The following is a 13,669-nucleotide window of genomic DNA, read 5'->3' as shown; positions in this document are numbered from 1 at the left end:
CCATTTCTTCACTGAGTCAAAACCTCTGAAGATGGGGCCCATGAATCTGCTATCTGAATTTTTTAAATTGTGGTAAAATATACATAATATAAAATTTACCATCTTAACTTTTTTAAAAAGTATACAGTTCAATAGTGTTAAGTATATTCACATTCCTGTGCAACCTATCTCCAAAATTTTTTCATCTTGTAAGACAAACTCTAAACACATTAAAAAAAACTCCAGTTTCCTTTTTTTCAAGCTCCTAGCAACTCTATTTTATTTTTCATCTGTATAAATTTGACTACTCTAAATACCTCGTATACATGGAATCATATAGTATTCATTGTTTTGTCACTGATTTATTTCACTTAGCATTAAGGTCCTCGAGTTACATCCATATTGTTCAGTTCAGTTCAGTTCAGTCGCTCAGTCGTGTCCGACTCTTCGTGACCCCATGAATCCCAACACGCCAGGCCTCCCTGTCCATCACCAACTCCCAGAGTTCACTCAGACTCACATCCATCGAGTCAGTGATGCCATCCAGCCATCTCATCCTCTGTTGTCCCCTTCTCCTCCTGCCCCCAATCCCTTCCAGCATCAGAGTCTTTTTCAATGAGTCAACTCTTTGCATGAGGTGGCCAAAGTACTGGAGTTTCAGCTTCAGCATCTTTCCCTCCAAAGAAATCCCAGGGCTGATCTCCTTCAGAATGGACTGATTGGATCTCCTTGCAGTCCAAGGGACTCTCAAGAGTCTTCTCCAACACCACAGTTCAAAAGCATCAATTCTTCAGCACTCAGCCTTCTTCACAGTCCAACTCTCACATCCATACATGACCACAGGAAAAACCATAGCCTTGACTAGACAGACCTTTGTTGGCAAAGTAATGTCTCTGCTTTTGAATATGCTATCTAGGTTGGTCATAACTTTCCTTCCAAGGAGTAAGTGTCTTTTAATTTCATGGCTGCAGTCACCATATGCAGTGATTTTGGAGCCCCAAAAATAAAGTCTGTCACTGTTTCCACCGTTTCCCCATCTATTTCCCATGAAGTGATGGGACTGGATGTCATGATCTTCGTTTTCTGAATGTTGAGCTTTAAGCCAACTTTTTCACTCTCCACTTTCACTTTCATCAAGAGGCTTTTGAGTTCCTCTTCACTTTCTGCCCTAAGGGTGGTGTCATCTGCATATCTGAGGTTATTGATATTTCTCCCGGCAATCTTGATTCCAGCTTGTGTTTCTTCCAGTCCAGCGTTTCTCATGATGTACTCTGCATATAAGTTAAATAAGCAGGGTGATAATATACAGCCTTGATGTACTCCTTTTCCTATTTGGAACCAGTCTGTTGTTCCATGTCCAGTTCTAACTGTTGCTTCCTGACCTGCATACAGATTTCTCAAGAGGCAGGTCAGGTGGTCTGGTATTCCCATCTCTTTAAGAATTTTCCACAGTTTATTGTGATTGACACAGTCAAAGGCTTTGGCATAGTCAATAAAGCAGAAATAGATGTTTTTCTGGAATTCTCTTGCTTTTTCCATGATCCAGCGGATGTTGGCAATTTGATCTCTGGTTCCTCTGCCTTTTCTAAAACCTGCTTGAACATCAGTATATGTCAAAATTTCCTTCCTTTTTAAGGCTGAGTAATATTCCATTGCATGTATATACCACATTTCATCTAGTGATTCATCCTTCAAGGAACACGTGGCCTGCTTCCACTGTGAATAGTGTGCTGTGAACATGGGCATATAAATATCTCTTTGAGACCCTGTTTTGAATTCTTTCAGGGTTATACCCAGAATTGGAATTGGTGGAACATAGTAATTCTATTTTAAGTTTTTGAGAAACTGTCATACTATTTTCCAAAGTGGCTGTACCATTTTACATTCCTACTAACAGTGCACAAGTGTTTCAGTTTCTCCACATCTAGCCAGCACTTATTACTCTCTCTCTTGTTTTAATAGTATGTGGTGTTATCTCATTATGCTGTGACTTGCATAGGAATCTTTTTTTAAATAAACTTTTAAATTAATATTTTAGAATAATCTTATATTTACAGAAAAGTTGTATCTCTCATTCAGTTTCAGTTTCCCATGATGTTTCATCTTACATTACCGTGGTACTTTGTCAGACTGAGAATCTGCTTTGTAATAAGCCATCCTCACACACACACACACACACACACGCACACACACACACACACACACACATGATTCTTACATGCACTAAAGTTTGAGAGCCATTGATCTAGGGTCAGGAAAGTCCTTCCAGGGAAATACATTTCAGCTGTTACTTGACAGATGCATATAAGCAAGTAAAGGGAATGGGGTGTGATCCAGGCAGAGGGAACAAACTGTGCCAAAGCCTGGGGGTAATAAAGAACTTGGAGCGTTTGAGGATAATCATAATAGCAATAATAGTAATTTATTGACACTTACCATATGCCAAGCACTGGTAAGCACTTTAGAACATTATTTTACTTAATTTTTCACAACAGTCCTATAAAGTGGGAAATGTTACCATCTCCATTTTATAGAAGAGGTGACTGAGACTTGAAAGAGAGAAGTAGCTTGCCCAAGGCCACCTAAGTATAAAGTGGCAAAGGCAGAATTTGAACTCAGCTCTTTCTTTTCCAATTCATTTTCTCCCATCAGGCCCCAGGAAAGCTTCACCATCTACTTGCAGCAAGAAGCAAAGCACTGAACGCGTGCCTTTCCCTCCCCTGCTTTATTCGTCCCACTCTCTTCCCCAGGCTACTCAACCTTCAGGGCTCCAGAGAGGCCTTTTCTTCCAAAGCTGTTCCCTATTACTCTCCCTCATTGTATTGGTATTTGAACGAGTGAATGAATACAAATAAGTAGCATTAGCAACAGTTTGCACTTATTCATGTGTGTATCTGTTTAATGTTTCTCTCTCCTGTTATCATATAAACCCACATGAAGGCAAGGATTCAGACTGTCTGGTTCTTCTAGTACCTGTAGGTGCTTACTAAGCATTTATTGAATAAAGGAAGAAAGGAACTCAATGAGCATTTTTTGGATGTTGAATGAGTGATTTTTATTTTTGAGAAAGAAAATCAAATGGAGTTTTTGGATGTCATTTAAAACATTAACCATAGATTCCCTCTCTGTCCAGCAAAACCCTCAACCTCACTTCTCCAAAACCCATCACACCCTATAGAAAGTGTCAATGATTTTGATTCCTCAGAAAGAGATACAGGAGAACTTGGTCTGACCTAAGAAACATCTCTGTCACTTTGGAGAAGTTTAAGTCCTGAAATGGGGATGGGAAGCCTCTATTCAAGAATATTCTCAAGAAGAAAATAGAACATCATCTTAACAGCCTCAGAAAGTCAACTGCCTACAAGCAGGGAAAGGGACAAGTGACCTCCCCCACCTTTTCCCACTCTAGGATTCTGCTTTCCAACATAGCATCAGAGAGCTAGCAGAGTGACCAGGCTGCAGGTGAAGGCATAATTGCTCCTCACCTCCCTTGGCTTCCCCAGTGTTAAATTAGCTTTATGTCAATACCACACCCGCAGCTGGGATGAATTATTGAAGCTCATTCACTGCAAAGGGCCCAGGTTCCACTTGCTTTATGGGATGGAGGTGAAGATGAGCATATTATCTCTGCTTGCCTTGTGGTCAGTACATTTTCGGTCCGTGAATATGAAAAGACTCGGCCCTGACCAACAGATAATCCTAGCCTCTGCATCTCATGAGATCAGTGGAGACAGGCATAATGGGAGAGGAGGAACACAGGAACATGCCTGCCAGCCCCAGACTCTTAGTTATCACAGTTGACAATGGTCCCAAACACCTATTCATACCCACATAAGCACGTACAGTCAGCATTCACACACATATAGATGTATGCATACATTCAAAGTCTCAATAAAGGTATGCTCACTCACTAGGGGCTTCCCCAATGGCTCAGCAGGTGAAGAATCTTCCTACAATGCAGGAGACACAGGAGATACGGGTTCTATCCCTGGTCTGGAAGATCCCCTGGAGGAGGAAATGGCAACCCACTCCAATATTCTTGCATGGAAAATTTCATGGACTAAAGAGCCTGGCAGGCTATGGTCCATGGGGTTGCAAAGAGTTGGACACAACTGAGCACGTGGCACTCAGTGAGGGCCCAGGAACAAAAATATGGAGGATGCCGATGTTCTAAATATCAATTTTCTAAAAGACTGTGCAAATTTTAAAGCCTCTCCTCCTCCCCCGCCTTCAATACCAATGCTTCACTAGCAGGGCTGCTTAGTCTGCCCCTGACACTTGGCAGAGATGGATGATCTGGGATGTCCAAGGTCAAGGGTGCGGGGTTTAACTGGTGGGGGCTCTATGTGCATGCAGGGGAAGTTTTCCTTCTTGGTTCTCCTGCATCTCCCCCATGAATTGGCATATCCCTGGATTTAAAGATATGTTTCTGCTGCGTGGCCCAGATGTCAAAATTATTAGTTATAGCTCTGCATTTATTCATACCCACCTGCACCTACATTCACAGTCTCAAACAAGCATTTACATTCCAACACAGAACGCATACCCAGAGATAGGCTTCCTGGCCACATGGTGTGGTTCAAATGCTGCTGAGACGGCCTCCTTACCCTATCAGCTGGTCACATGTCTCTCAAAAACCCCACCATTAAATATTTATCCCTCTGGGAGTCCCCAGTCAAGAATCAAATACCTCTGGTGAAGGCAACACACCATAAAGTTATCATCTAACATTTTGGCAGGAACTCCCTTTGCCCAGGGCACTTCCCCCTGCCTGGCTGGCTGACTCTTACTCATTCTTCAGGTCTGCTCTGGCCTTCCCTGCTGCTCCCTCTTCCTCTAGACTAACAAGGGAGGTTACGTTCCTCCATCATCTACTCTCATTACTCTCTGTCATTTTCCTTAGATACATCCACTATAACTGTAATTAAATGATTATTTGTGTCATTATAGTTGCATAGTTTGTGGCTGCAATAAAACTGAGAGCCCCAGGAGGTTAGGGGCTGTCTTTCTCTCTGATCTTCACTGTACCCCCAGTGCCTAACATGTTGCCTGGTACATAGTAGATGTTCAATAAAATTTAAATGGAGTTGGAGGGTTTGAGGAAAGGAAAGGAGGAAAGGGGGCACAAAAGGTCAGAGCAGATAATTCCAAACTTTTAAAATCCTAGGCCTGTGAATATTATTAGTCTTGCCTTTCCTAACCTGCCAGAGTGACATCAGGTCCACTTCCCTGGGTGATGTTAAGATGTCTGAATGGGTCCACACAGGGACAGCCCTAGGATTTAAGCTGACAGAGACTTCTCAGCTGGAAGAAAGAGGGGCATCCTGCCTGGTCTGGCTCCCTACTTTTCCCAATCATGACTAAGAACTCATACTTCTAGAGCAAGCCTTGTATGAGGATGCCCCTCTTCTAGATATCTCCTGGTAAATAAAATGGAAGCTTTTTTGTATTGTATTGTCTGAGAAAGTATGACATCAATAATAATAACAAAATACTAACAGCTGGCATTTACTGAAAGCTTACTATGTGTCAAGAACTGAATCAAGCACTTAACAATAGTTACATATATAATTATTTCAATTAGTTTTCCAACCATCTTGAGAGGCAAGTATGTATTATTCCCTTTTACAGATGGGGAACAAGCTCAGAGAGATTATGTCATTGGCCCAAGGTCACCTAGGGCCAAACTAGGAAGCAGTTGAGTCAGGACAGGACTCTAGAGGCCAAGTTTTTACCCACCGGGATATACTACCTTCCCTTTTAAGCTCTATTCATACTGTTCATGGGGTTCTCGAGGCAAGAATACTGAAGTGGTTTGCCATTCCCTTCTCCAGTGGACCATGGACTGCAAAGAGATCAAACCAGTCAATCCTAAAGAAAATCAACCCTAAATATTCATTGGAAGGACTGATGCCAAAGCTCCAATATTTTAGCCACCTGATGTGAAGAGCCAACTCACTGGAAAAGATTCTGATGCTGGGAAAGATTGAGGGCAAGAGGAGAAGGGGCAGCAGAGGATGAGATGGTTAGATAGCATCACTAACTCAATGGACAAAAGTTTGAGCAAACTCAGGGAGATAGTGAAGGACAGGGAAGCCTGGTGTGCTGCAGTTCATGGGGTCCCAGAGTCAGATACGACTTAGTGACTGAACAACAATTTTAAGCCCATGAGGAAATGCCAGCCTATCCCTTATCCTTAGACTTTCATACTTACTCAGAAGATAGAAACTGACACCATTTATAAACTTGGGGTTTATTTGGGATCTTGTCCTAGAAGCACCTAGACTCAGCTCCTGGTTCCTAGAGTCAAAGAAGAGGAAAGATGCCAAAACATCTGGAATTGCAGGAGGAAGCAGATACATATTGCTAGAAGGTGCCAGTTCCTGGATATTCCCCAGGAAAACATGCCTGGGTTCAGGCCCTCCTGCTTGAAAGTCGGGCCCATTTTAGCCTTCCCTCTGGACTTCTCTTCTCCCAGTGGTGATCCTGAGGGCTCATTTTAGACTGATGGTTTGAGGTAAGTGATAGATGAGCCACACAGGGTCACATAAACCCAACCCAGCCAGTATGAGGGAGGGTCTACCATGGAGCATGGGTTCTGTTTTCTTGGGATCTCACTTAGGGTCCTGGATTATTGCGTAGAGCCCCGTCTAGAAGATGAGAACTATTGTGGACACCGGGTCATGGTCTCTTTTTCCCCCACCTCTCCCTCATGCGCTCACCTCAGTTTTATTCCTCCAGTGATTAGCAGAGCCTGAGCTCCAAAGTAGGTCTGGACTCAGTTTAAGACCATTAAGGTCCCAGACCCCATGCGGCTGAAATTTGGTCTGTCACAGATACTTTCCAGCTTATCTTTTTAGCCTGCATTGATCCTGATGTTTTCTCCTCTAGTCTGTGAACTGCTAAAGGGCAAGGTCCAAATCAGTGTTGAATAGGGTCAGTGGGCATGCATCCTCTACTGTTGCTTTCTTCTACTGTGTTCTAGAGACTAGAAAGCTAGACTACATTTCCCTGACTCCCTTACAGTTAAGTACACTTGTGTGACTGGAAGGCAGAAAAGTGGGAAAGGCCTTCTTTCTACTATTTTGGGCTTTCTGCTGGTAAGCAGGATTCTGGAGAGGTGCAGTTCTCCTGCAACAGTTATTCCAGCTTCCTGGTCTCTTCTTCCTAATTCCTAGATGGCAAAGCTTTGGCAGTGTGTTCTTTAATTCAATAGTACCGATGGTGGCCTTTTGAGTCCCCATTTCTGATTATGGAATATGTCCTAGCCCTCTTGGTACAGCTTCTAGGGGTCCACTCCACAGATCTTTAAACATATTTTTGTAAGGACTCAATTCCCTATATTAAATTCCCTTCAGTTTAAAACACCTAGAGTAGCTTCTGTTTCCTGCACTGAATCAAGCCCTCAAAGAGTTGTGGAATGACTTCGTGGCAGGGCAGAGTAGGTAGATAGTAGGAAAAGAAATAGACATATTTCAAGGGCTGTAAGCCTTGTACAAAGGGGATAGAAGGCAAATAAGTACACAGTTCAAATGTATGAGTTCAGAAGTCTGTTACAGATCCACCATTGAATGCACACTCAATGTGTGTGATCCTTAGATACAAACACACACGCACGCACACACATACACAGAGCATGACTCGGGATTCTCTCTCCTAGCTTGAAAATTCAGCCACCTTTATTTAGTATGATGGCCCCAAATGGGATGGAGAATCATGTAGAAGATAAAAGATGTGTGTGTGTGTGTGTGTTAGGAAGATAAAAATCAAGGTGAAGTGATAAGACTGCAGAGAACGAATGAAGTAGGAATAATAAAGGAAGAGCTGGAAGTATGTGGGAGAGTAAACTGGGAGTGAACTTAAATAGAAAAGAGGAAAGGAGGCGAATGAAGGGGTACTTAAGGGGAGATAAGCAAGAAAACCAACCTCCTCACTCCTGAATACTTGATTTCTATTGCACAGTGCCTGGAAAATAGCAGGCATTAGATATACATTTACTAAACTGAAGAACAAAGTTAGGAAGGATGGAGGAGGCAGGATCACACAGGATGGGGTATGTGCGTACTTACAACCACTAATATTCATCAAGTTTTACCGTGAGCCAGGCACTCTGCTAAGCATTTGACATGCATTATGGATTTAAACACACAAAGCTCTCTATGAGGCAACTGTTAAAGTATCTTCATTTTATAGATGAAGAAACTGAGGCTCAGACAGTTTAACTCATCCAAGATCACACAGATAGTAAGTGGCAGAGTTAGAACTTGAATCCTGACTTGTCTGACTTCAAAACCAGTATTTCTCACCACCACATTATATGTATTCCTGTTTGAGTCAAAGGTAGGTCCACCCCCCCCCCATCCCCCTGCATAAGTTCAGAGGGCACACAAAGGGACATGTGCCCAGACCTGGTCTATCAGAGAGGAGAGGGCTGGCAAAGGAGGATAGGGAAAGCAGCTGGGGCCAGGCCAGGTTCCCTATCTGGGGAGGGACCATATTAAAGCCTCATCTTCAACAACACACAGAAAAACAATTTGAAACTTAATCATCTCCCAGAATTATGATCCCTCCCCGCAGCAGGGAGCACATTAGCAGAGCTGGGAAATGATAATTCAGCAGCCCCCAACCCAGCAGGGAGGGAAAGAGAGGAGGAGGGTGGAGAGAGTTAGGAAAACAGAAACAGAGGCAAGGCAGAGATAGGGGGAAGGGAGGCAGGGCCTGACCTCTCCCAGTTTTTTCTTTAACTCTATCAGAGACAGCCTTCCAAGGGAGTGGCCTGGTGGCACTTGACCCTTCAATTCTCCTCAGATAGGGCAGGAGTCAAGTTGCCCCTTGGGTCAGTTCTCAGCACCCATGGATGCCCATGTCCAGAGCTGCACCCATGCCCACCCAGGCTAGGTGTGGTTTACAGTGTTAGCCTAGGTGGAGGAGAACTCCCAAGCTCCCAGCCAGCTGAGTCTGGCCCTGAGCCCCTTCTGGTGTGATGGCACCTAGGCGAATCGTTGGTCCGTCAGGACCCGAGGTGCTGGACAGCTCCCAGCCCCAGAAATATTTCTCCAGAGAGAGCCAGAGAATTGGGGCGAGGCTTCTACCCAAAACCGCGGCAATTCCCACCCTTAGGAGAACCACGAAGGCTGCCGGGAGCAGTAGGGGAGAGGGCTTGGGGTCGTGAGGGGGTCCCGATGGAGATGTGGTGGGGACCTGGAGACTGGAGCCCTGGGGGCAACTTCTCCAGACACATTCCTTCCTTCTGAGTCGAGACCCCCCACTGATTCCACCACCCCCCGCCAGGGACAATGGTGCCTTCAGCCCCCAGAGATGAATGGGGCCTTTCAGAGCCGCACGCCACGGGGTCAGCAGCGGCCACCGGGTCCCAGGGCTGCCCAGCCTTCAGAGCACAGAGTTACTGGTCTGGGGCGATTGCGTAGCTCTTGGGGGAGGGAAGGTATTCTATGATCCTGGTCTTAGACTAAGACTGGTGCCTCCTGGGAAAGAGAATCATCCCAGATCAGAAAGTTCCTGGTAAAGAAGGATTTTAGAGGTGTGGGGAAAGAGGAACTCCCCTTCTCTGTGCCAGGCGAGGAGACAGTTGTGTGCCTCCTTGGGAGGCAACAGAGAAAGCTGTGTAGGGACAGAACCTACAAAGATTCTCTCTCCCCTCTCCAAATCAAGGTCCCCCCTCCCTTAGGATGGGGCAGCGTCCTCCTTTCAGTGTCCAGGTCCCTTCTTCTAGGGCTGTCCCTGAGGTCTGGTCCCTCCTCCCTGCTCCTGTCTCCCCTCCCCATCTCACACTGCACAGACTATCCGGTTTCTATGGTAACAGGCCCAGGAAGGCTCTGCCAGGAGGCCAAGGCCACTATTGCTGTTGGTGGGGAGAGGGCTATAGGAATTGAACATAAGGAGCAGAAGATGAGTTCTAGCTCTCAGAGGGGGACAAAGACCTGTTGGGAGTGAGATTTTCACTGCTGGAGGGGCTCAAAGAAGAGAAGCCAGAAATATAATTTTGCGATGTGACTCAGGCAGAGTTGAAGGGCACCTTCTTGTTGCTCCGGTTCTTAGTGCTCTAGAAATCTAGACAAGCCCCATCAGAGGGGTAATTAGTGGGTGAAGAAGTGAAACAGGTAGTACCAAGAGTTTTGCCCCTGCCTTTTCCACCTGAGGCTCTATTGTTCTACTCCTCCTGGGGACATGCCCACTTGAAAGAAGGAAGTCCCCAGGAAACTAGAATGCTATTGGGGGGAAACCAGAGTGGGTGTGGGTATTCAGGGCTGTTCAGGAATTTCCTGTAGGCAGCTGGAGCTGGAGGTGGCCAGAGCCTAGGAGTGTCAGGTGCTTTTGTGGCATCTCTCCTCATATCTCCATTGAAGAGTTGGGGGTGGGTCTGGAGGCTGCAGCTTCCTCCCCTCTATCGAACCTGTCAGGATGCTGGGGTAATGAAAAGAAGAGAGTGGAGGTGGCCAAGCAGGGATTGGGAGGAGAGAAAGTAAAAGAAGCCTGAGGAAGGAGGGAGGGCCAGAAGAGGGGTGGAAGGAGTAATGCAGACATGTCTGGTGAGGGCAGGGAGGGAGCTTCATAGAGGCTTGACTCAGCTCCTGGGAAATGAACCCCGGTCCTCACATCTTCTCAATACCTCTTGGGCAGAGACCATTGGAAATCTTAGAGTCCGGGGAGAATTTGTTGGGGCGATTCCCTTGGGAAGAGGCCTCCGAGGTTATCAGAAGGTTTAGCAAAGCTTCCCTGGGGAACAAAAAGGGTCCCTTGGGAGCCTAGAGTTTCCTGGACTTGAGCCATTGGCTCTCCCTTGGCTGGAGCCCCCAGAACAGTCGTTTTGGTGTTTGCTTATTTTGGTTATTTTTTGATCAGATATTTTGGCACTGTGCAAACTGTCTCCCGTTGCCATGGCAGCCGTGACAGGGGCTGAGGCACCGTGAGAAAAATACCAAAATTAATGAGTGAGCAAAAGTGCAGCCGAGAGAAAAACAAGGTTAAAAAAAGAGTTAAAACAGTAATGAAAACAGGCTTCCCAGCTTCACAGCAAAGCAGCTGCTGAAGCCTCCCAGAGCAGCAGCCCCCGCCCAGCTTTGGGCTCCTGGCATCTCCCAGACCTCAAGGCAGAACTCATTCGCCTTCCCTGACCCAGCCAGCCACAGACGCAACAGCCACTTGGGAGCCGTCCCAAGTACAACAGTAGATCAGCTCCAACAGAAGATCAGCTCCCATCTCAGGTAGCATCCTGCCTCCCAGAACAGCTTCCCAGGGAACAGCTTCTCATCTCCTAGGCAACGGAGTCTGGGCTCCATCCCCCACACAAGAGTGGTCCAGCTATATTACCAGGAAATGGCCTCCCAGCTACATTTGAGCTTCAGAACTATGGCTGCAGGCATAACAGCATCCCAGCTAGAGTCCTGCACACAATAATAGACCAGCCACAAGCCTGGGCAACAGCATCTTAGCTATAGCCAATCCCCAGTATGCTGTCATCACAGCTATAGTTTCAGGACCAATAGCATCCCAGCTACAGTCCTATACACAACAGTAGCTCTGCTCTTATCCCAGGTAACAGCCTTCCTCTCAGGTACAGGCTCCTAGCAACAGCCTCTCATCTCCTAGGACCTAAGCAACGGATCCAGCTACAGTTCTACCTACGTCATATGAACAGAGAACAGCTTCTCAGCTATAGCCAGTCTCAGGTATGCCAGCCTCACATCTTCAGCTTCAAGGCTTACAGCATTTCAGTTACAGCCCTCCTTTCCACATGAACACACACGACAGCCTCTGTCATAATCTGATTGTTCTGGAGATAGCCTAGGCACACCAGCATCATAGCATCACAACAGTGTCCCAGCTGCTATCAGTGGCAACAATTTTTTTGTGTTACAATGCCAGGATCTACACCATCCTAACTTTCTTAGTCACAGTCCATCCCAGGCACATACATATCACAGCAAGAGCCTTAGGCCCCAAGCATCCCAACCACTCCCACACCAAGCATAACTCAGGGTCCAATCCCCAGCCATAGTCTCAGCTGGAATCTCAGGCACCATCAGTTTAGAACTTGACCCCATATCCTACTTGTCAGTCAGGTCCTCCTCCCAGTTTGGTATGGGGCCAGGAACCTGGCTTCTCTCCTCAAATGTAACCTCCTGGTCTCTGCCCTCTGCCTGCCCTCCTTCTTTGGGAAAACAGCCTTATCTTCATTTCTACACTGTCCCAGGCTCAGGTCCCCCAGCCTGGCAGAGGGTTAGGAAGGGAGAGAGAGCAGGGAGAAGAGTAGACACACCCTGGCTTTGCGCCGGCCCAGTTCTGCTCCCACCACTTGGTGCAGGATTTGGGCTTGATGGTGGTAGAGTAGGGAGGACGGAGGAGAACATCTGGGAGATTAGCATTTCCTGCCCAGCTCTGCGGCTGCCTATCTTGCTCAGCCCTGAGCAAGGGAGGAGAACAGAGGAGCCTTTGAATGGCTCCCAGCAAGCAGACTGGGGAGGGTTTGCTGCAGCGGGCAGCAGGCACATGCTGGGGGCAGGGAGGCTGGGGCAGCTCCTCTGTGGAAGATTTCTTGTCTCTGGGCCACTGATTCCTCCCTTGGAGCTGTGCTCAATGATGGGGAGAGTGTGAGTTTTGCAAGGGACAGAGAGAAACCACCTAAAGGACAGATTTGCCTGCCACTAGCTCACCTCATCTCTCACCCAGAGCCCCCTACCTGGGATTCTAGGGCTGAGGGCTAGGGGTGCAGACTAGAGCAGGGCCCAGGCCAGAAAGGGAGTCCAACGGAGAGGGGGCTGCTCTCGGAGAGATCTTGGCCAGCCCTTAGCTGGCCGGAGAAGCCCACCCTTACCCTGAGGAGGGCTCCACCGAGAATCCAGGTGTCAGAAGGGGAGATAGCAGAGGAAAGAGACAAGGGGTAGAAGAGCGATAGGGATGGGAAAATGCGGTTGGATAGGGAGGAGGAGTCAGAGGCCAAGGCAAATAGAGACGCAGATATCGGTCATCCCGTATTAGACCTTTCCACACCCAGTGACAGTCCTTGCCAGGAACACAGTCTTTCTCACTCTTCTGAACTTCAACCCTCTGCATTGGCTTATCCATGGCGAAAGGCTGGAGGTCGTATTGGACTGGGGTACTTAAGAGCCTCGGGTACCAAACCCTGAGCGAAGGAAAAGGAATTCCCAGGCAGCTCAGCCACCTCTAGATGGCGCCAGAGAGCCAAAACTGAGTGGGAGAAACTGAGTTATCGAGTGTGTGAGACACTGCGTGTTGCCACCGTGTGAGTCGGTGAGTGTGAGTGTAACAGAGAGTGTGGCACTGCGAGGGCGTGTGATACAGGCCGTGACACCGCGCGGCTTCGCGGGGTAGGGACCCGTGTGACTCAGTGTGAATATGTTTGTCACTGGTAAATGTGTTGGGGCCACAGCTCCATGCCGCCCAGAGGACAGGTGATTGGGGGACCCTCTAACAGCCCGAGCTGAGGCCCGTCACCTCATCTTCACACTTGCATATTTCCCCAGTCCTCATTCTAGGGGAGCCTCCGGGTCCCATTACCCTCCCCCTTCCACGGTCCCCTCCGTAGCCCCACCCCCAAGACTTGCTGCGGCCACCGACGCTGACCGCTCTGCGGCTTCGGCCAGAGGGGGAGGGGTGGACTTCCCCAGAGCGCAGTGGGAAGGGAGGGCCACTCGGGGTGCTCTGGGGG

General features: G+C 47.3%; 1 protein-coding gene across 1 annotated transcript in view; it reads right to left on the bottom strand.

Moving 5' to 3' along the window:
- DELE1 (DAP3 binding cell death enhancer 1) overlaps positions 1-13,669 on the bottom strand; it is a 47,376-nt gene that overhangs the window by 31,588 nt on the left and 2,119 nt on the right. The window lies entirely within an intron of this gene.

Source organism: Bos javanicus, chromosome 7, assembly GCF_032452875.1.
Source record: "Bos javanicus breed banteng chromosome 7, ARS-OSU_banteng_1.0, whole genome shotgun sequence".
Taxonomy (NCBI): Eukaryota; Metazoa; Chordata; class Mammalia; order Artiodactyla; family Bovidae; genus Bos; species Bos javanicus.
The sequence above is the reverse complement of the archived record's forward strand: the minus strand, read 5'-3'. Positions and strand labels throughout refer to the sequence as shown.